This window comes from Anser anser (genome assembly GCF_964211835.1).
Source record: "Anser anser genome assembly, chromosome: 9".
Lineage (NCBI taxonomy): Eukaryota > Metazoa > Chordata > Aves > Anseriformes > Anatidae > Anser > Anser anser.
The window spans coordinates 13,175,532-13,198,722 of record NC_139729.1 but is presented as its reverse complement, the minus strand read 5'-3'; the positions used below and the strand labels follow the sequence as shown (position 1 = coordinate 13,198,722).

The 23,191-nt window shown below is 47.1% G+C and overlaps 1 long non-coding RNA gene across 2 annotated transcripts; it reads left to right on the top strand.

Moving 5' to 3' along the window:
- The first annotated feature begins 6,737 nt into the window (after positions 1 to 6,737).
- Positions 6,738 to 19,793, top strand: LOC310904544. Of its 2 annotated transcripts, none has more exons than XR_014588435.1 (3): positions 6,738 to 7,336; positions 7,654 to 9,925; positions 10,034 to 19,793. It is a non-coding gene; the product is annotated as an uncharacterized lncRNA (long non-coding RNA). The 2 variants fall into 2 exon arrangements; XR_014588436.1 differs by having other exon boundaries at positions 7,654 to 10,123; positions 10,404 to 19,793.
- The last annotated feature ends 3,398 nt before the right edge of the window (positions 19,794 to 23,191 follow it).

The following is a 23,191-nucleotide window of genomic DNA, read 5'->3' as shown; positions in this document are numbered from 1 at the left end:
CTGCAAGAGGTCCCTGTTGCCTTCAGGACTCCTTTTCATGTGCAGGGCAGCTCTGAGAGCATGAGCTGAATGTCTTTAGTAATGTGCTGAAGTAAAACCAGAAGTACCCAGAAAAGAAGGTGCTGCACGTCTCCTTCCTATGTAGTGGAAATACGGGGGTTTCTTTTCGGTCCTTATTCAGGCTCAATTCCTTTCCTCCACTGAATTCTCTTATGTTGAAAACATCTGTTCATATTGGAAGATCTCATTTATTTTGAGAGCTTGCGCCCTGTCTTTTCCCAACAACATCAGCAACATCTTGTCTCTCATGTCAGTAGAGTATGAGTCTGTGTTTCTCTCTGGATCATTTATAATCCCTAGAACAGAAAACAGAGACCTGCAATGTGTTCCTTGGTCTGTTACGTGCCAGCAGAAAATGGACCTTAGCTGAGGGTTCATACTTCACATCACCGAGACCTATACCAAAAGTGGATCTGCTCTAATCACATCCTCAGGTCATGTCAGAGACTGCTGCATCAGCCTGGCTGCTGAATACTTGGAAGACATCACGTTCGCTTTTGATGGTGGCATTCAGACCTGGGGCCCTCACAGCTCTTTTCTTTCCACAGTAACCTATAGGATTCTGTCTCTGAAAAACACTTAGCATTTCTGACCTCTTGCCGATATTGTATTATGACAGGATGTTCTTTGTGCACAATCCCATCAACTGCAGCAATTTCATATCTCTAGTCCCAATAAGTTTTTATGCTCAGCACTGCCTCAAAATTTTCTTTGGCCATCCATGTAGAATTACTTTCCCCAAACTGTTGTCAACTTGGGTCATTTTGTGTTACTTGTTTGAACTTGTCAAATTTCATTTCAGGCATGGGTAGTACTTGACTCATATTTACTTCAAACTCCTCTTCCTGCAGTTCATTGCTTTCATTATTTATAGGTGTTCTTGAAAGCATATCTGCTAAGCTCCTTACTGGACCTGTATTTCACATTTAATGAGTACTTTTGCAATTTCATTACATTTTTTTCTGAAGTCCAGGTGGCTCATTGTACAATGGATTTTGCTCTATGGCTCCTAGTGCTTTATGGTCTCTTTCTACCTTGATTGAATTCTTCCCATAAACATATTCATGAAAATACTCATGATCTAAAACAATTGACAGTATTTCTTTTTCAGTGGGAGCATAGTTTTTGGTATGTTTTAGTCAGTGGTTCAGATATCATCTTGCAAGGCAGCCACTGACCAAAATGACTTTGCATCAGCTTGGGTCTTAAGCTCCCTGTTGATGCTTCTCTGACAGTTTCTCTTTACCAAACCTTATTCTATTTCCAGATATCTTTGGGTTGTTTAGGACTTTCTGCGAGAAACATTCAGCAACGTCTCTTCATTGTAAGAAAGGAGAGGTTAGTTTACTTGAACCACTTTTCAAGGGGAGATCCTTGTGTTCAGCAGTTGTACCAAGCCTTGTGCAAGGGATCTTGGCCACTGACTATCCTTCTGTCATTGCTGCAATACTAATATTACCCAGAAAACCTGTGCTGATATTTCCTTGAATTCCCCAAAAGCCTCTTGGTCAGAGTTTTTCAAAGGTGGTCTGAGATTTTCCTAGACCTGGCAAGCTCCTTTGCTATTGAATACTTGGACCTGACTTGATTCACTTGTTCTCATCCAGCTAACAGCAAAAGCTCTACTAAAGAAGGTAAGAAGTTGTCATGTTTTGTCAATGCTTACGGTCATCCTAACATCAGATTATCTGCTGATGTTTCTTCCCCATCTTAATTCTCTGAGATCTGCACATGATATTTTAACTCTGAGACTACCTTACAGAGATGTTTGCCTGTATCTTCTATAAAAAGTTATTTAGCAAAAGCATGCATTTTTTCCATCAACCTTTCCCAGCTTCCTAGTGTGAAAATTCTCTTGAATTTGGAAGTCTAGACTTGCACACTTCAAGCATGGCTGCAGGTTTGCTTTAGATGCTGTACCATTTTTTCAGGGTCTATGCAAATGTTTTTTTTTTTTGTTTTAATGAAAATGATTATATTCAGTAAACCCAGTCACCTGCTTTCTGTATGCATTTACTAATGTCTTGTTTTGTCACCCACACAAAGAGGTCCTCCTCTTTATCACCAAATGTTGAGAGAAAACACATTTTGGAGATTCTCTACTGGTTGGTCACCATGTTGGTCTACATGCATCCATCAACTTTTCCAAACAAGCTCACCAGAATTCTATTGGCCACCTGTTGGTCTGCGGAGCAAGGAGTCTCATGTTGTCTGCAAAATCCAGAAGGATTCAGAAATGCTAATTTCATACTTGATTTAATTTCAAGATAACCAGGTGCTCCAAATGAAGGATGTCTTGGAGGTCAGTCTCTCTACCAGACTTGTAGAGGGGCAATTTTCTGCGGGTCTGATGCAAACTCCACTTTACCTTCAGGCTTCCTGGCTACACCCAAGGGAGGGAGAGGAGAAGGGAAGGGTCCGCATGATAGAAGCAGCTGGATCTACCAGTTGACCTTGGCCACAACAGGGAGACATTGCCTGGTGGCCTGGGAGCTTTCATGAGGTCCCTGTGTAGTCTGGTGCCTGTGTTCACACCTACAGCCCCTGATCTGCTCAGAAGCTGGATGAATTTCCATGCATTTGTTGGGCTCATGCAGCTGTTTTTTTCATTTCAAATAGATTCAGCTGGTCTGCTGCTCCTCTTCCCTGTTAACGCATGTAGGATAGACCTTTCCATGTCTCTTTCCCTCAAAACCTGTGGTATCCTCCCATGCCAAGCCCTCCTGAGAAGAAAAGCAGACCCACCAAAACAAAGGTGCAGCATTTCAGGGGAAGACTCTTCCAACAGGCAGCCTCCTCCCCCAGAAGCAGGGTGCACCAAGTAGCAGAGTGGGCAACTATGAAAAAAAAATCCAAATGTGCATCGCAAGCCTTTAAAATGGCTGGGAAATTCTTGCTTTTTTGGGAGTGACCAGTTCATTGCTTTGCTAAGTATCTTTCTAAGCCACCTCTTGTCAGAAGAAGAGAATAAATGAAAAGAGAGAAAGAGAGAGAGAGGAGAGAGAGAGAAAAAGACCTTTGCATAGCTTGAGCCTTTGTGCCGTGCATTCAGACTGATTTGTACCCTTTGTAGTCTTAATTATTTGTGAGAGCAGGATAACAGGAGTACCAAGCTCACCCATTATTTCCCGCATAAAAAAAGGCACACAGAAGCCGCTGATCGGTTTTGAATTAGCAAACATGATACTAAAAAAAAACTGGGAGGGGGGGGGTAGAGGGAGAGAGCATAAAAAAAATTCATTAATATCATCAGGGATTAGGAGGCTGATTAAAGTGTAGCTGTTAGCGTATGCAAATGAGCGATAGGCATTTATCAGAGCCTGTGCAAGCTGTCTCAGAGCTGTAAAGCCCACGTATGTTTTTCAGCTGATTAAAACAGTTTTAAGTTCTGGAGGATTTTTTTTTTTTGAGAATAAAAAAAAATTAAAAAAAGCCACCATCATCTATCCTTTTCCTTTTGGCTAAATTCCTCTAAGTGCACTCCAACCATTTCCACTTGAATGCACTCACTCTCTCTCTCTCTTTCTCTTTCGGGTAATGAGAGTTTGGGAAGGAAATGAATGCAAACTAAGCACGAGGCTTACAGCAGCTTTCTCAGCTTCCCCATGAACTTGCAGAACGAGGCCATTGGAGGCTGTGTAGAAGCGCACCCCGGCAGAACCTCCGAAACATGCACATACCGTGGTGCTGCAGCCTGTGCCCCAGGGAGAAGAAGTGGGCTGGGGGCTCTTCTTCTTCCCCCCACGTCAGTGTGGGTCTAAGCTCGGGAGAGGGATGTATAAAACAGCAGAAGAGTAACCCAAGAAGGGGCTGAACCTGGCCCACGCACATGTAATCAGAGCTCTTTTTCCTGCACCCCACGCCCCCTTGGATTTCATTGTGCTGGCCAGAGACCGCTTTTTTGGGGTTGGCTTTGCTCTGGGGTCCCCACGGGAAATCTTCCAAAGGGATTTTCCAGAAAACACTGAATTTAGCACTCTCCAGATGCCTCAGAAGGGTCAATCAACACAGACACCAAGATCTGTACTCTCTTCTGCAAACCTGCTTCCCTTAGAGCCTGCATTTCCATCTCCTTCAAGGAGGAGTGAGTAGTGACACTTTTTTTGTAATTAATTGCTATGTCTCTTTGCTATTGTCAATGTCGGGACTGTAGATGCTTCAGCAACACTACATTCAAGTTTGGTTTCCTGTCCATAATCTAAGTATTGTTTGTTTTTTTTTGTTACTTATCAGAGATCGTCTCTTAAAGCTCAGCTCAGGACCATGGTTGCTCCTCTTCTTGTGTTGACTTTGGGAAAGGAATTTCCCAGCCTCGGGAGGCAACAAATCTGACTTTGGCAGACTGCTTTAAAAGGGAGGTGACTGGTGGAGGGGAGGGGACTTCTGCAGGAAATTCTGGAAATGTCCTAGAGCTGGGCAAATCACAGGGGAAGAGGCTAAGGATAATTTTTTGTGATTTTTCACAGGGTTCCAAATCTTACTATGTGGATCTTCAACTTAACGCATGCATGGGGTATGTATCATGGTAAAGCATCACTTGGAAGAGCAGTTTTTGATAACAGTCTGCCAGCTTTTCCATTATAAACCAACAAAGGTATTCAAAGTGGCTATAACTTCACTGTAAAATTTTGCTCTGTTGAAACTTGGCAAACGAGGTCCTTGCCCAAAAGCAATTTTTTTTTGTTGTGTGTTTGGAAGTAAATCGGCTTGGCCATTTATGTTCTAAAAGATTACCTCTTCTGAGTCCCAGTCTCTCGTTCTCAGGCTGGCAAAATCTCCTGGTGCCGCGGGGAGAATGCATCCAGCGTAGAGGAAGGGCTTTGTGCCTGTCATTGAACAGCGACCCCTCCGAATAACTGGGGAAGTGCTTCGGCAGGTTCTGGACCACGTCCCAGCCCGTATCCCCTCTGCAGAAGCCTGGTTATTCATTGCTGTTTTACACCATTCATCACCAACCCATCCAAGACCAGGAAGAAATACTGTCTCTGGGCAGAAAATATCAAGACAACAGAGCAGGGCCAGCTTTGGAAGCAGTTGGTGAGTGTCTTGGTGGATCACAGTGACGGAGATGCAGTTGTGCTGGGAGATGTGGTCATCTGAGTGGTGGTGTGGATGCAGTGCCAGCTCTGATACTGGGGAGCCATCATACGATCCCCGTTGAACTGAGCTTGAAGAGACTCAACGGGTGTTGCTGAGAATGGTTACCTGACAAGGTGAGCTTTGTGACAGTTCAAAACAGTGTCCAGAAGCAGAACCAAGCAGCATCCTTTGAAAAATACAAGGGGAACCAGATATCACGAAGGAAGATGAAGTATCTCCAGGCTGAAGTCTTTCAGTATTTCAAACCAGCAGTCGAATGTGTGGCATCCTACAGCGATGGGGTGATGGGTGAAGATGCTCCATTGTTTATAAGTGGACTTAAAGTCTGGAAGTGATTGATCCTCGGTGTTAGTACTGAGTAGGATTCTGGAGCAGGACTGTCCCCAGTCAGTATTTGACTTTGGAGGTATCCTGTAGCTAGGTAGGATGGTCGGCTCTGGACGTCACAGGCCTTCAGAGGTCCCAGCAGAACATGGGAACTGGACACAGCACTGGTGAATGTCTGGGATCAAGTACACGGTAATGGCAATGGGTGGAGGGAAAGCTGGTGTCTTGTGGTGGTGCCGAGCCTGCCAACCCCCAGCGGTGGTGGCTATGCCCAGTTCGTGGCACTGGAGGTGGGTTACTGACCCGTGTCAATTCGTTCTTTTCTGGCTGTTCATTCTCTACCACTTTTTCCTGACTCTGCAGACCACTAACCAATTTTGCAGGTCATCTCTAAACTCATTTCCTGCACGGCAGCCTTCCCAGACCTTCTCACAGCAGTGCTGTCTGTCTTCTCCAGACCTTCCATGGGACCTGGGGGAATGGGAGCAGATCTGCCCATAACACACAGCACGGGACTGGTGCAGCATTACTGCAATGCTCTCTGCTGCATTCTTGATTCCTTCCCTGATGACAAAAAGAAGCATGAAACTATAACTGATTCTTTTTTTTTAAAGCCATAAGTGGAGAAGGAGCCGATACTGCTGTTCTTGAGTGAGTGTGTGCTCCCACCTTGAAGCCGGTGTGAAGTTGATTGTGCCACATCCAAAATGAAACAAGGAAACAACAAAGGCTTAGAGACAGGCAATACAAATACTCCAAGTGTGGCTAGAGTGATGATATTGTCTCTGTTTTTTCCTGAGAGAGAATGAATAGAAAATGAAATGACTGTAATAAACAGCATAAAGAAGGTCAAGCAGGCAATCAAATTTATTTTTTAGACAATTACAAGAGTGTCTCATTCAAAGGGACACTGAATAAACTTGAAAGGCAACAGAACTGAAACTGATAAAAAGACACTTTTGTGAGCAATTCACACATAGCTTAGGGGATTCATTGCCTCAAGATATTGCTGCAACCAAGTTCTTCAGTTACGTTACACAGAAAAAAGCCGTTACAAAATATATAAACCTCCACGTTCCAGGACTTAAGGAAGCTTATTCCACAGCAGCTTTTCTCCTTTTTAATTTTTCACATCTCCTTCTGGTATCTGTTGCTGTATGGTGACACTGGTACCGGACACTGGTGTTGTTGTGAGCAGGTCTGACAGGTCTTATGTGCCTGCATCTGGAGATGTCCATATCTCAGCTGGACCTCCAAGGGATGGCACCATGTGCTGCACTGGTGGAGCTAGCAGAAGCAGCAGGTTTTGTGTTAATGAGAAGATTGGGACTGTTAACTTCTCCTGAGGCTGGATGCCTGTTTCAGGACAATGCTGTAACTGGCAACTCCCACGCTAAGGAGGAGATGTGCCCAAGGGGTGCTGTCTGCCTGTGGAGCAGAGGAAGAGCTGGGAATGTGAGCGTTTCTCCCCTCCCACCTTGGGCCACCCTGACCTTTGGGTGCAGGGTGAGCACTGTGCCAATGGGTGCCCCAACAAGCCAAGACACAACTTGATTTTTTTTAGCTTTTTCTTTAAATTAAAAGAAGGTAAACCTTTGCTCAGTGGCAGAAATCAGAGGATCACACACAAGGCTTTTGGAGGAGCCCATGGACTACCCTTCTCTCTCCACCATGCAATGGGACATAGCTCTGTGAAGACACCCCAAAACCATGAAGTATGGTCTCCAGGCAGAAGTGGAGAAACTTTTGCACTGGAAATAGGCTGAGCTCATCATCTGCAAACCACCTTGCCATTCCCAACCCAGACGTCCTATGTGCTGAATGGAGCAGGCAAAATAGCGTGTAAACGGTATGTGACTGGGGACCTTCTTCCCTGGCTCAGGCAAACAAACACCTTAGTTATGGCATTTAGCAACTTCTCAGTCTTTCACCTTATGACAGTTAATGTTTTTGGGTGTGTATCTGCATGGAGTCCTCAGGTAAAAAATGATGTGTAAGACTCACAATTGTCTGCAAAACACACAATGCTGCTCTCCAGCGGGATACAACTATGAAGTTTTTGCAGCTTTGCTCGCAACCAACTTATAAGTGTCCTTCCCCCCTCTGCCCCCCATTTTTTCTGATGTTAAATAACAGCAATCATTTTTTTCTGACGTGTCATTTCAGAGTAGCCACTTGCTCAAGCAGGCCATGGGACAGGCAGTGGACGCAATGGTTGTCCATCTGCCACGGCTGATGCCTGGTGTTCAGGGGAGGTCTGGCGCTAATTTCATTCTGCTGAGCTTCTCTACGTGGCAATATGGAGACATGAGCAGCTGCTGAGACAGGACAGGAGAAGAAAGAAGCTCAGGAAGAAATACAGCTCAACTTCTAAGCATTTTTGGATCTCTCCAGAGGCTGGCTGCAGCCTCGTGGAGCTGGCAGATGAAATTGGAGTCCAAGATGTATTGCAGTCATTCCGCCAAGGAAGTGCTAACAACAGGAAACACAATGCAAATATAATCGAGGTCATCAGGCCCTTTTCCTTGCATAAGTGCTTAAATATGTGCTTGTATTGCAGTTACTTAACTGTAATTGCTCAGGGCAAATGTGAGCTCAGGTCTTTATGATCACTGAGCATGCATTCTTCCTTCAGGTGATATATTGGTTTCTGGCCCTCCTTGGGCACGCCCTGTAAATATTTACGTGCCTCTAGTCAACTGGTTTGTGTATTTATTCAAAGAGATGACTATTACTATGCAGGGGAATGAGTTTTCAAAGCTTCTTACAAATGTGTTGTGACCTGCGTAGATGGTACAGGGGACAGTGACAGATGCCGGTGACACATGCCAAAGATGTCTCTCGGAGGGATCTGGAGGTGATTTTTTCCTTTTCTTTTAGGTGGGGAAAACCTGCTTTGAGTAACCACTCAGTGATGTTATAATTGCCACCCTTGAAAAGACACAGAATAGTCACTGATGTCACTAGGCTCTGCCAGATGGCCTCCTTGGTCCCTCCAAACATCATAGCTGCTTTCAGCCCTCTTGCAGCTGGCAAGGGGGTGGCCATCTGTGGCACTGATAGTTAGTAAAGATGAGGCGATCATTTTTACAGCTAGCTGCGCTGCAATGGGACAACAGAGCTGCTAAAGAATATTTACTAAAAGGCAGAATGCTTGTTAAAAAATATATGCAAGCACACATAATTACAACAGCGTATCATGCTTTCATTTTGCAGCTTTCTTGATAACTTCTGGCAGAGCTCTCTGGCAGGGAGAGCGTGGGTTAGTGAACAAGCCATCCGTGTGTCCTTTCCCATCCTTGATGTGCCAAAGAATTGGATACAGCCCCAGCTGAAGCTTTGTTCTTGGTTTAATGTGCAGATGCTGCTGGCATACTTATGTTTTTCCCAAATGCCTTGCATCACCCAGACCAGGTCGGAGGGACCAGATACTGGAGGACAAGGTGGAGAGGACTTCTCCAGAGTACACCCCATTAGCATGAGCCAGGTTGTGGAGGGCACCTCCTGGGCCTGCACAGGGGCAGCAGCTCTGCTCTCCCTTGTATGCGCCTTGCTGGGCAGAGCTGCTCGCCAGAGGGGCCTGTCTGTCTTTGTAGACAGACGCCCAGGCAGACGTGGAAGATGCACAGGTAAGACACAATTTTCAGACTCACGGAGTGATGCATCTCGGACTAAATGCATGCTGACCTGCTCTGACTACCGCAAAATTCTCATGCTTGTTCACTTTCCTTTTTCTTTAATACAAGAAATCCTTAGGGGGACATCCGTGTCTCTCTCCCTTACTTTTCGGGCTCCTGAGGCATTCTACCTGATTTGCCCTGATGCAGGCTAAGAAACACTATGGTCTGGCCTCAGTATCCGCACAGATCTGGGGCTCCACCATGGCACACAAAGGAACCACCCATCTCTGGAATCCATCTTCTGCACACCCATTTCTTGTTATTTTTCCCCTCTTCCTGGCACTGTTTTGTTATGTGGGGAAACGTGCGAGGTGAGGCTGTATGTGACCGCACGTCACCTGGGGTACCGATGGAGCTACCGGGGGCACCAGAAGGCTGGGCATGGTCCCGCGCCACTCAGGAGCGCTGCAGGGGGACATCACCTGGCTGCACGGTAGGTGGGACATGGACGGGAGTTGGATGGAGTGGTCTATTCCTAAGCCTCCGCAGATACCCCAGAGAGATCAGCCGGGTCGTGGCTGCCAAGCCTATGGTGTCAAAGACCAAGTTTCTGTAACAAGGAAAAGCTCAGTTCATCTTGCATGGAGAAGCATGTCTGCTTTGCGTACGTGCAAAATAGAGGCTGATTGTACATGTGCAAACAGAGCTCTTGACCCCTCCATGAAGATTTTCTGCTCTCACAGCGACTGCCGCAGCAATTGTCTCAGCGACAAAATTGTTTGAAGAGTTCAGGAGAAAAGTGAAGTTCATCAGCACCGGTAAGAACTCCCATCACTGCCTCTGAGGGGAATATGGGTGTTGCAGAGGCACCCATAACCCTACAGGATTCCATATATTAATATTTGCACCCTTACTGTTCCCAACAGGCTCTTCAAGGAGGAAATTGGTGTCTATGCGGATGCCAGCACAGGGTGGCAGAAGCCTGGGAGCTGAGAGCAGCCTCACCTAGTGCCGTGGTGGGTGGCGGGCCCCGGGGAGGAAAGGGGAGCTGCTTGGTGGCAGCCTGGAGGCAAAAGCAGGCACTAAGCTCAGACGGCTTCTGCGCCATCCCAAGCAGATGATCCTTTCTCCCTTGAAATTCTTCTTTCAGCTAATACATGTTGCAAATAGTTTAGCTCTAGTTTTGCTGTATGGCCTTTTGCAAATTCAATTACAAACCCTCTTTTCTTGCCACAGTTGGAATTGTTCTTAGCCTAATATCTTGTTTGTCAGGGTTTTGTTTTGTTCTCCTTGCAGCCCAAGATGTCCTTGTTCTGTCGTAGCATCTCCTCCGCCTCACGGCCCTGCTACCTTTGCGTGGAAAGCTTCTGCTGCTCTAAAGATACCAAAAGGTTTTAATTACGATTAAGCCAAGTCGTTTCTACAGTTTCTAGCTGTAAATAAACAGCCTGTTTTGGATAATGGAGGTAATGGATTGCATTTCAACTCTACTTCTAACCTCTGATTTTTGCTTGTAATATTTTATGTGGTTAAATCAATTTTTTCTGCCGTTGACTGTAGCCTTTCTTTTTATTTTCTTTTCCTTTTCTTTTTTAAACTTGGTTGTAAAGCATGTGTTTCATCACATCCTTGCTACCCTAGGACATGCCTGTTGTAGTTAAAGTAGGTTGCAGTCATGCTCCCTTTCAGAGGGGTCTGGAATTGCTGGGAGAATTTTTGTTGTTTCCTCCCATTGCTATTAAAGAAAGAAAACGTGTTACTGGTTTGTGAAAAGCCAGGTAAAAATGAGAGATGTCGAGAAGATAACCATTGGCAATGGCGAAGCGAGGTGTGTTTTCAGGGCTAGAGCACATGAGCCGCATGCGGGCAGGGGTGGGCTGGGGCTGTGCAGAGCCCCCGGGGATGGGGGCGATGCCCCAGGGGGGCTGCGTGCTGGCTGTCTTCTTCTGAGGGCTCCTCCCTTGCTCTCTGCATAAAGACAAAATTTCTTGTTCCTTGGATGCTTGGTTATACTCCAAACAGAGAGAAGTTTAGTGGGAGGGCTCTCTTGACGATACGAGGACTGGCTTTTGGGTGTCTATCTTAAAAAAACCTCCATTTTTGGTTACAACCTGTCCATATGGCCTCAGTTACCTCCAGGCTATGAATCTGCCCACCAGCTGACTGCTGTGCCTTGTGTTGTTAAATGCTCTTTACTTTCAGAGTTGCTCTAAACATGTTTTACTAGGGCAAAGTGACTTTTCCAGGTAGGGAACTCATTGTGATTATTTCAGTGCATAGGAAACATAATACGTATCCCCAGTACAAACTGTCTTAAGCCAGCAGAGGAGTTATCCTCATGGAGTATTTCCATTTAGGTCACTTAAAGCCTCAATTAATTAAATACAGCTATGTGATTTCTTTCTAAAATTTAATCCACAATCCAGATTTTTGATTAAAATACACACAATTTACATCAGCTCTTGACAGTGACCACACTGTGGTTTTCAAAACAGCATCCTCAGATGTCGCTGCTGTTGACTCGAATTGTTCTTCACTGTCCGTGCTACGATTGTCCATCTCCTGCCTCGAGCACTGCCCCAAGTGCAAACAGCTCCTTTTTTTCTGGCTAGCTCTGCGGATCCACCCTCCTGTCTGCTGTCCTGTGATGAGCAAAGTCACAACTGCAGGCCGGTAAGAGAAGGGAATGCTGTTCATCCTGCTCAGGGGCTGCACACGAGTGTCAGCGGTGGATGGCATTGGATTAGGTTGAATGTTTCTGCTTTGGGTCTGCACAGCATGATTGCAAGCTGTCCTAGCAGGAAGAAGAAAAAAAAAAAAAAGAAAAAAAAACAGGAAAGAACAGAGATGTAGAGAATTTCCATATGCATTTTCACAACTAGAGTGCCAACTCCAGAGCCTGTATGAACAAGAGGGTTGTATGTGTACCACTTTAAAGACCTGCCTAGCATTCTTCTCCAGTACAGAACCATTAACTCCTTTTTAAGCCAATAATCAATGAGTATCTAATTTGTTACATTGACATTTTTGCTGGTTTCATCCAAACGACTTAATTAACAGCAAACTGCTTCCTTTCCGCACATAAGAGTGAGGGGGCCTCAGCAACCAGATAAGTTTTGACCTTTGTTGAGAAAACATCTGAACGAGGTTAGGGCTCGGATCTCTCTGGTCAAAGACCTGGTGTTTGCTCGGACAGACCTGATGGGTCCAGGAATGCAGTGGTCTTGGCAGCGCAACTGGAAGTGGCCAAATGGGGAGTGAAGGAGTTAAAAACAGAGCAAATCCCCAGCCTGGATCCTCTTCCCTGGTTTGGAGCATCCCTCTGTCTTAATCTCTACAGCTGCAGCTTGTCCAGGAGTCCCTGGGACCTGCACTCTGCTAATTGAAGTGCATTTGGATCAAAGCTTTCTCGGTGTGAAGTGCAGTTTTCCTTCATGAAGCATCATCTCTAACGCACCTCACGATGATGCTATCGTCAGATAGGGTCAGGGTGAAAAGAGGAGCATAGAAATATCATCGAGGTGTACCTCGAGGTGCAGCACTTGCTTTAATTGCTTCTGGAGCTCTTCACCTGAGCCTCATCAGTATGGCTAATTCTCAAAGAAACGAGTACAGAGGCGAGTACGGAAGTGTACTCAATTTATTGCCCACAAGAGATGGTCGAGTTGTTTTCTCTTTGTTATGAAGATTGATAAGAGACACTGGGTAAAGCCTGGGCTGCTCCTCAGCCTCCCTCCCACCCTCCTGCTGGTGGTGGAGGCTGGCTGCTGTGCGCAGTGGCAGCACCCAGGAGGGAAGCAGGGACCTGGGACTCCTTCTCCTTACATTGTGTCAGTGCTTCAAGCTTTAATTAATAGCTACAGTTTGTGTTTATTATCCTAAGGAACATTTTTTATTTTTCCCCTGTGGAAAATTTTGGGGTACAAAGGAAATGTTTTACAGATGGGGATGGGAGGATGCTCAAGCATGCAAAGAGATGTGCTGGTGTACTGCAAGGAGCCAAAGCAAATCACGGATGAGCAGGTATCCCCTGTGCTGTGGGGTGGACATTTACCGCTCACCCAAGGGACCAGTAGAATAACCTGAGACACCTCTGGGCACCTTCAGCCACCTGCCTGCCCAGCACAGCCTCGCAGGGACTTCCCTGCAAGCTCCTCAGCCAGCTCCAGGCTCAGCTTGTGCCCAGCACCTTTGGGTGCCTCCACACCCTGACGTCCCCACAGCACCAGTGTTTCTGCAAGCCCCTCACCAGCCCCACTCGGATGGGTCCTCAGGCTGAGGAATCCATCCCAGCCCAGGGGCTGCTCCTTGGCCACGTCGGCCTCTTTACTGTTATTTATCTTATCTTATCTTATCTTATCTTATCTTATCTTATCTTATCTTATCTTATCTAAATTTTTCCAAGGAGCACCGCAATTGCAATATTTGGGAGAGCACATAGGCTCCACATTTAGTTTGTCATTTTTTGTGGCAGGTCCCATCTCTTCTTAGTTGTGTACCCTTCTGGATCCCCTATGCTTTCCTTTAGTCCTAAGTAGTGCAATCCCAGCAAAAATTAATAATGTTATCCCTCTGACAAAATAGATAGTATATTGTTATCAGCCTTCTGCCATCACCTTGAGTAAATGAGTTTAAAAATAGCCGGAATAGCAGAGCCAATTGGTTGTTCTGACCCCCACAGGTGTGAGAAGGGACTTGGGTGGTGCTCTGCACCCTGACCCCTGCCCTGAAGGGGTGCTGGGGGTGCTCCAGCTGCAGGCCATCGGACGCAGCTCACTGTCGTGCAGCCCTGTCTGGTGGGGTGCTTCTGTCCGTGTTGCTGTCAGACACTGGACATGGAGGAGGCCTCGTGGCCCCAGAACATGCATCTGGATTCCAGCAGGCTAAAGCAATGCAGGTAAAGCCTGTGGTGTAGGAAGAAAAGGTCTTGGGACATCATCTGGGGAAGGCATTTAGGCACAGAGATTGTAGTGTTAAAAACACTACCAGGAGCATTAAGTATCCATAACAAAATCAGAACTTTCTTGTTTGACTCCCCATCAACGGGGGATGATGCTGTTCAAGGAGCCCTGGAGTAAGATGTTATCAGTGCACGTGGAAAAGCCGAGCTGCTTATGATGAACTGCTTACAACAGGCTGTGGGCGTGCAGTAAGGTGCAGTGGTGTGCTTTTCAGGACCTAAATAACCTATCGACACATTGCCAGTACTGGAATTTCATAATATTTCCAGTCTCTGGCCATTTCAGGAGATGCCAGAAGCTCTGGTCCCAGCAGCAGGGACTGGATGAGGATGGGGAGGAGCCTTGACAAGCATCCAGGCACTCTGAGGGTGGTTCCAGACATCTTCCCTTCTCTTTCCCAAACCAAACCTGCTGGTAAGATCCAATGCAAAGTGGAAATAATCCAGGGCTGGGAAGATGTCATGTCACCTCGGGCAGCAGGGCTCAGCCATCACCTTGCTCTCCTTGGACTGCCTGGGGGCAAAGGGCACATCGGCAGTGCCCCTGCGGTGAAGAATTAGCAGGCAAGAAAAACAATTCTTTTGCTACCTTCATGTTTGTGGTACAAAGAACACATGCCAGTGCTTGCTACTGTACAACTGAAAGGATGATTTTGGTTTTCAAGTTGTAAGTGACCTTGATAAAAATGATTTATTCAAAGGAACGCAATAGCTGCCATCTGCTGTGGGGTGGTCACAAGATTTTGCAGAAGGTTACCCTGGTCCCCATGTGATCAATGGCAATTTGAGGCCAGCAATGGGATTTGAACCCAAAGCCAGCTCACTCTATAAGCAACAGGTTTTAAAAATTCTCACCCTCTGGGTCAGCCTGTGGGGGATATTTTTCTGAAATGTTTCCCAGTGCTGTTTCCCAGGAGGTGTTTGAAGGAACAGCGTTGTCCGACTCGCAGTGGGGCTGCGGGTGGCCACATCCCTTCCATGTTCCCAGGGACCGTGGGAGCCCACATCCCTGACGGGGGGACATGCTGGAGCCTCCAAAGGATTTTTAGGTTCCCCCATTCCCTCAGTGCCAGTAGAGGTCTCCAGGGCTCTGCTGTGGGGGCAGCCTGACATGTAGGGCTCCGTTTGATGGCGTGTCCCAGCATTCACGGCCAGGTGAGCTCCAGCTGTGGAGCTCCTACAGCCCCAAACACCTCCTCTAATGAACCCCATAGCAGCTGCCTCGCAGTCTGTCCTACCCCCTGCAGCGATGTCCCCAGGGGCCTGTGCCACCAAGTGGCATGTGTCGGTGTCACCCGTGCTGAGGACCACCTGGGGGAAAGTGTCCCATGAACAAGACTCTCTGCTTGCAGCATCAAGGGCTGCCATCTCCACAGGGCTGGCTGGATGGCATGACTTCTCTATCGCTGTCCTTTGGGTTTATCCCCCTGCCTGTGGATTAGCACCACCAGGAAAGCTTTTTTTTTTTTTTTTTTTTTAAGCCTTCATCCTCATCTGCTGCCAGGCGTTCTGGTGCGACTGCTTTTGCTTTTAAGTGCCTTGCATCGGTATACAGCTATTTACGGTGCCTGTTTCTGCTCTCCCAACAGTGTAAATCAAGATTAATTCCACTGAAGTTTATGGAGTTACGCCAGTGTAAAACTGACTGATAAGAGATTCAGGCCATTATCGTTGGGTTTGTTCACTTGTTTGTTTGAAATTATGTGTGTTGCTGTGGAATGATAAAACACATGGATTCAAAGGCAGGTTCACTGCAAAATACAATTCAAAAGGTTTTTGACTTCACATAATACAGCAAAACAATCACTTACAGCAGTTAATATTTTACTGTGGAGTAGTATCACAGAGTTTGGAGAAGGAGAGGAAAAAAGAGTGAGGCACAGAAGGAGGAGAAAATGGAAGTTTCATTGCCCACTGCCAAGGCAGCGATGGCAAAACCAGGGTGCTGTAAAATTTCCTATGTTTTTGCAAATTTGTTTTGCAAAAGAACCCACTGCAAATCAATGCTACAGCAGGACAGAGTCAGCTCACCAGCTCCTGGGCTGTTAAATCCGCTCCAGAAGAGCTGGTGTCTCACCTGTGGCTTTTGCACCCACATCTTCACCTCCCTAAACACAGTGAAAACTGAGGCAGTAGCCTTGTCTCTGTGCTTGCACCAGTGCCTCAATATATGCTGCGTGCTGGGGAATGAGGCATGGGAAGCCACTGTTTTTATTCCCTCATGTTCTACAAAGCAAATGGCCAGTGGATAAATAATTCAGATTTCTTTCCATGCTATTCCTAAAGAGATTTTAGCTGACATCTGGTTGCATGCACCTAGTATCAATGCAATTTTCTCTTCTTTGTGGGGATCGTAGTTCCTGTTCTTCCACCTCCTGTCCGATGCACATTGGCCCTGCCGAGCTGCTCTTCTTCTTGCCAGATGTCTGGTTGGAACAACCTGTCCTTCAGCATCTGCTGGCTTCCCTAGCACATCCCTTGAGTGATGGCAGTGCCAGCATTTCGGCTCCTTGAATGCAGAGATATTTCTCCCAAAGAACTCCGAGCTGTTGACAGGTGGGTTTGCTCTTACACAAATATATTTATAAATTAAAATAGTGGGATTCAATTTTCTGTGGCTGCTAATGATCTCACTATTTGCACACATACATACAACTCTTCTTTTTCTAATTTTAGCATGACTAATGCATTACTGTCTAGGTTTATGTCAGTAAATGTTAGCTGCTCTGCACAGTTGAGAAATCAGGAAAAGGCAGGTTTCAGGATTACTTGTGGCTTCTTGTGTATACGCTCAGTACAAAGTGTTTAATTGCAAGACCACGTAGTGCTTTTCCTCCTTGGCTGGGCAGAGGAGGCAGTGGGGGTGTCACAACTTGAAGTTTGACATTTCCCCCGTCGTTCAGCGTGAAGCTACAGGACACCTCCGTGGGGGTGCTGAGAGCTGCTGACTTTGGCGCTCAGGTCTCACGCTTTTGTTGGTGTGGAGAGGCATGTTTCTGTCCAAAAATGGGTAATGTGTTGTGTCAGCGCTCTGCCAGACAGTCACTCGTGCACAAGGTGGAGCTTTGCCCTCCTGTGTCTGTGCACCCATAAATGCCCTTGGACACCAGTGTCCTGGTGCCATATCCATGTTACTGCCAACCAAAGGATCGAGCCACGCTTCCAAAGCCTGGAGCTCCACACGGGGAATTTTTGGTTGGCTCCGTGGGCCCCGCTGGCATCCATCTCTCTCCACCAAAGCTGCCGGTGCTGGGTGCTGGCTGGAGATGTCCTTGTGGACTTGCCCAGAGTACAGCACTGGCACAGGCTGCCCAGGGGAAGTGCAGGAGCCTCCTCCCTGGGGATCTCCAAAAGCTTATGGAGCGGAGATGGGCACCAGCTCAGCAGGGGTAGGACCAGAGGTGCCTCCACCACAGCCACTCTGCGGGTCAGTGCTGCAGGACTGTTCCCTGTGCTCCTGGGGTAGATACACGGCAAAGGACGTCTGTCCCTGCCTCTGCCTTTGCCTAGAGGAGTGAAAAGGGGTGGGGAAGAGGAACCCCAACAGACCTTTGCTAGTGGTCTAGACCCAGCACTGTCCAGTGCCGGTGCTCTCCAAAATAACCACTGTGTGCAGGGGTGATTTTCACCCTGTGGCACGGAGCACACATGGCCATGCGTCCTTTGCACACCGGGAAGGGGCCCCTGCATTATCCCAATGCCTGTCCCCCCCGTCTCGGTGCTTGCCTGTGTAATGTTCTTCCCTTACAAATTTCATCTCGCCGCACTGTGCATCCAAACGATTCCATGATGGAGCGCACAGGGAAAAAAAATTATAATGCCATTAAAAGTTATCATAAATTTCAGATCAGCATCACTTTTAATCCGATACACAATTTTACTGCCTCTATAAAGTAGGTGATTTGCAGTGGTCTGAGGCGTCTCCTGGCGCGTTTTACTTCTTTTTAAATTAAACACACCAACTTTGTGCTGAATTCAGAGTGCGGACATAAAAAAAGGGGTAAAAAGGAGAGGGAAGGGACATCAGATGGGAATTGCAATTGAATCTTTATATATGCCATCTTGGTACTGTGGTACTAAATATAGTGCCAGGTAAATAGATGTGCTGAAATATTCAGAATAAAAAACAAATGTTCCGATAGCAGAGAAACTGAGCATGGAAAATGTCTCCCTTGCTGCTGTGCTTTGGAGGCTAAAATGCTGTTGTTTAAAACACTCTGTGCTGGAAGATCTCGTGTATCTCATACATTAAATTATATGCTGTGTACACACAAACATCTATTTTATTTTCCATATTATGTGGTTTCTAACCCCACCATGGAGCGAGCTGTAAACCCAGAATATCCAATTAATATAAATATGACATCGTGCCATTTCTGCTATGAAATTTTTAGGAGCAGAAATGTAAATAGACAGCGCTTCATGGAGAAATATTTGAAATGAAGATCAGTGATAAGGTAATTACGTGCCAGCGATGAACACTTCACCTGCTTGTAGACCCGTAGGTGTCACCAGACAAGAGTACTGCCACCACCTGATGGGGTCATCCCCATCACCACGTGTCCACCCCTGTGGTCCCCCACTTCTGAGCCTGCAGCTTGCAGCCGATCTAATGCACATCTTCTGGAAATGTACCCAGTCTTTGCTAATGGTAAATGAAGAATTTACTGGCGGCTTTGTTAAGATATTCACTGTCTTCAAAAAAAAAAAAAGGAAAAAAAAAAAGAGCAAAATATTTCACCACAGTGATTCAGAAAGGTCCATCTCTGCTGTGACTCACATGAGTATTGTAAACTTGAAAAAAAAAAAAAAAAGGTTAGATTCAAGTTTTGTGAATTCTTTTTTTCAGCCAGTACAGCGGGATCATCTCAGCTATTAAAGAGTAATCACAAGGCTCTGCAAAGCTGCACCAGCAGAACACGTGGTCAAAAAAAATAGCCTAGAGAAAGAACATATACATTTCCTGCCTCTTCCTCCACTCTTTTTCTGGACTGGGAGATTTTGATTTGCACAAATTAACCTTTGCCAGCGATGGCAAGAACCCACCCAAAGCAGCCACGTTTTGTGAAGCATTCCCCCAGTGGCTTTTGTTTCCAGCTGACCACTGGGTGACCAGTGCAAAAACAACTTTTCAGGCAATTTCGGTGAATTAGATGTAAAGTGACCGATTTATATAGCCAAAGAGATGTCTGTCCCTAGGTTGAGCCAGCCTCGTGCTGAGGATGTGTCGCAATGCCACTGGCGTTGAAATGATGGTTTATTTTAACCAGCACAGAGACAGGCTGTGGCTGTCACCATTTAGCAGCTTGTCGTTAGTGCAGGCAGGGAAAACATCTCCCGATCTCAAAGAAATGGCAGCTTTTGTGGAAAAAAGCGCCTGTTTTGAGTGTTTGGGGTGGAAGGACTGGCCTGATGCTGGGTGAGGGGCTGCACCCATAGGCACAGACGCCACGGTGGGACCCCCGGGTGCCAGCAGCATTGAGTGGGAAGCCCAGACTTATAACTCTGAGCACTGCAATCCATTAACCCACCCCCATGGCTCCCCCTTCCCCAAAAGCCGCGAGCAGGCAGTGTGCGGCTGCAGCTCCCAGCTGCTGGCTGGCGCTTCCCCCGTCCCCACTGATTGCTGCCCGCAGGGCTCGCTGTGCACGGATGACCGTGTGCCTCTCTCTCTTTATTGCTCACTATTCAAATTCAAGGCTTGTTTAATCAGCAGGCATTAGCTTCTTGACAGCAGTCTGGCTGGAAGGGAAAGAAGGGGGTGGGCACACAGGGGGGCTCTGGGACGTGGTGCTATGGGGAGCAGGGGCTGCGTCTTCCACATCCGCTTCACTGCCCAGATGTGCAAGGGGAAGAACAGGGGTTACGTTGAAGCAGGAGACGTGAAACCATCCAGGGTAGCTGAGAGGGGCACAGGGTACAGGTGCCCCTGCACAGCTGTGGGACTAGGCAGCTGTCCCAGCACGGACCCTCATCGGGCTTCACGCTATGGTTAACTGGGAAACTGGGGGGGTGGAGAAGGTTTTTTCCCTTCTGCTTACAGCATATTGGCTTTCCCAGGCTGGCTTTCATTCCCCCAGGAATGACTGCCAAATCCCTGAAGGACTTCTCACCCCCCACCCATGGGCTGGGGCTTTCCCTGGGAGATGCCCCCAAGCCCCTGCTCTGCCTTGCAGCCCAGGGCTGGTGGGTGCAACCCCCTGGGAGGTGGCATCCTGAGGTCCTGAGGGTAAAGGAGGCTGTTTTTGCTGTAGGAGACCCCTTGGCACGATAACGTGGCATTGAAAGTGTCCCTCCTGACAGTGGGGACAGGAGTCAGGGAGGTAGTAGCCACCCTTCCCTGGAGCAGCTTCTGTCCCATGGCTCGGCTTGCAGATCACGGGCCTTTAAGATGTGGGACCAACTGCAAATGAAGTTGGAAGCAAATCTCCCAGCAAATATCCTGCCTGGGAAGGGAGACAATTTCTGTCGGGACACACAGATTCTTTTCTGTCCCTCATTAGCAGCCCTAATTAGGAGGTTCTGGATGCCTTTTGAATTCAGTGTTTGCAGGAGGGATGACTTCCTACTGACTGAGCTATGAATGTGGATAAAATCCACATAGCTCCAAGGAGAATTGCCAAATATCGATACTGGGAGAGAGATGATATTTTATAAATAGTGAAGAATGCTTCTAATTACACAGACTTTCATTTTGTCTGGTGATATAGCTGAGTACATTCAATACTTCAGGTCAAATCCTCAGCTGAGCACCTGACCTTCATATTAAAGGCAGAAAAGAAGGCCACAAAAACAAACAAAACAACAACAACAACAACAACAACAACAAGAAAACACTGTTTGAAAACAATTCATAAACTTATGCTCCTAAGAAGACAACCAAAGAAGTCTTCTCTGGGTGGGATTTATGCACCACAGTTTGAGCCACCCATGGTGATCCACATCTCCAGTCCTTCACCTCTGCCTGGTGTGGAACACCCCCCACAACCCCCTAAAAAAACACACACAAAAAAAAAAAGAAAAAAAAAAAAAGAGACCTTCCCCATTCGTTTTTCAGCTTTTTTGCTTTTATGCAGATGTCAGCTGTGGAGGTGGAGGTACCATGGCCCTCTCTAATGCTCACCTGCCAGCAACATCTGTATCCTTCATCATTTGCCATCAGAAAGACATACCACATCCTTCTCTGTGACCTCCTGCTTATGTGCAAGCCCAGGAGATGGTCTAGGCTCACCCAACCATGGCCTCCAGCACCAGTAGGCAAAGAAAAACCTTGCCAGGAAGTACAAACCCATTTGTTTTCTCTTTTCTTGCAATCATGGTCCTCAGGGCTGTGGGGAAGCTGATGGGGATGATGTGTCTGTCCACATTTGGGGCTGGGCGCTGTGGTTTTGGTCACTGTGAGCTAGAGTTCTGGTTTCACCACCAATTCTTGTTGTGGAAAAAAAAAAAGGAAGCAAAAAGTCTTCTGATAGTCCTAGATTATTTTAGGGATACCTTGGCATACTGTTAATATTTTCACTACTCCCCCATCAAAGAAATATCTTCGTTAAAAATTACTTCAGTTGTACTAAAACCATGAGAAAGTCTCACAAGCAACCTGTAACTTTTTTTTTTTTTCCTACTGCCTTTTGAGTTAAATCAGGACTAATGTTATTTGGGGATGCCCAACTGTTATTTTCCTTTAACATCTCCAACCATAAACAAATGAACACATACCCTCGTGGCTGCCCCCATTCCCTCTAAACCTCCAGCCAGAGGCAGGAACTGCTTTTACTAATTTCTTTCTCTGCACTAAGAAGTCCTTACACTTTCCTTTTCAACCTCTGTCTCTGCTTTGCCATCCAGTGCTGCTGCTGCCCTCTCCCCACAGCGCCCTGTGATGGAAACATCTCTGCCCTGTCCCTGGCATTGTCACTCGCCGTGCACGGGCTGTGTGAGCCTGATCTGTCCCAAGGTGTCCTTAGCTCCACAGGTACCTGCCTCCCCTCTGTCACCTGTGAGCATCTCAACAGCCTGCTGTTATCCTCAGGACACTCCAACAGCCCTTTTTATTTTCTTCTCTATATCACTCATTCCCCATCGTGGTACCTCCACCCAGGGCCATGTCCTCCCACTTCGTGACAGCCCAGGAGTTTGGATGCTTGCTGCAGTCCTTGTCCCTGCTGGTCCCTTTGGGCTCAGAGGATGGTTGCCACTTCTACAGAAGCCACGCCGTGATGGGCAGGACTGGCCAGCAAGAGAAGCTGGAGCTGCATGGCCAGGCCACCCGAGATGGTTGAGATGGCTGGGCAGGGAGAGCAAGAATAAAACTAGTTGCCAATAACTCCAAAAATGAGGTGTCTGGGGTATGCTCCCTCTCCTCATGGCTCTCAGTGACTCCCCCATCCCTTGCTGACTCCCTCCAGGATTACAAACTCTGTTTGCACAAGTCTGAGACATTCTCAAAAGCCAAAATTGGCCCTAACACTGCCTCAGAGTTTAACAAATCTTAACATTTATTTATTTATTTATTTATTTATTTAAAAATACTTTCCCTTGTTCCTGCAGAGCAGATCCATGTCTGCAGCCTCCCCCTTTGGATGAAGGACACCAATGTGACTCTACAGCTTGCAGGGAGATGGAAAGCCAAGGCCGCCAGCCAGTGCCCAGAGGGAACTGAAATTTTGCTTGCAGAGCAAATGGTTGGAAAGGGCGCCAGTGGTGGGGTAGGTGGTGGGATGCTGGGGGGATGCTTGCCCACATGCCAAGAGATGCACTGCCTTGTGGCGAGGTGGAGCAGACACCTGGCTGCCTGCTTGTCCAAATCCCCACCCTGAGTTTATTTGTATTGCATTGTGGCTGGTACCAGCCTGCCCTCAGCAAGTCAGGCTGATGGACAAAATCTCCTGCTTCTGGCAGCAAGGGGATGGTGTGGGCTGATGGGCAGGAGCCGGGGACCTCTTCCCAAAGACCTGGCTCACACGCTGCTGTTGCTCTTGACTTTTCCAGCTGGGATCTGATTGCCCGACCTCACGAGGCAGTAAGTGGGCTGTGACAGCCCAGAGCAGGGCTTTCCCGTGGCAAGGCGACCTCGGGAGCTGCATTGTTTCAGCACCTTGTGATCACGACTGCAATGGGGACATGC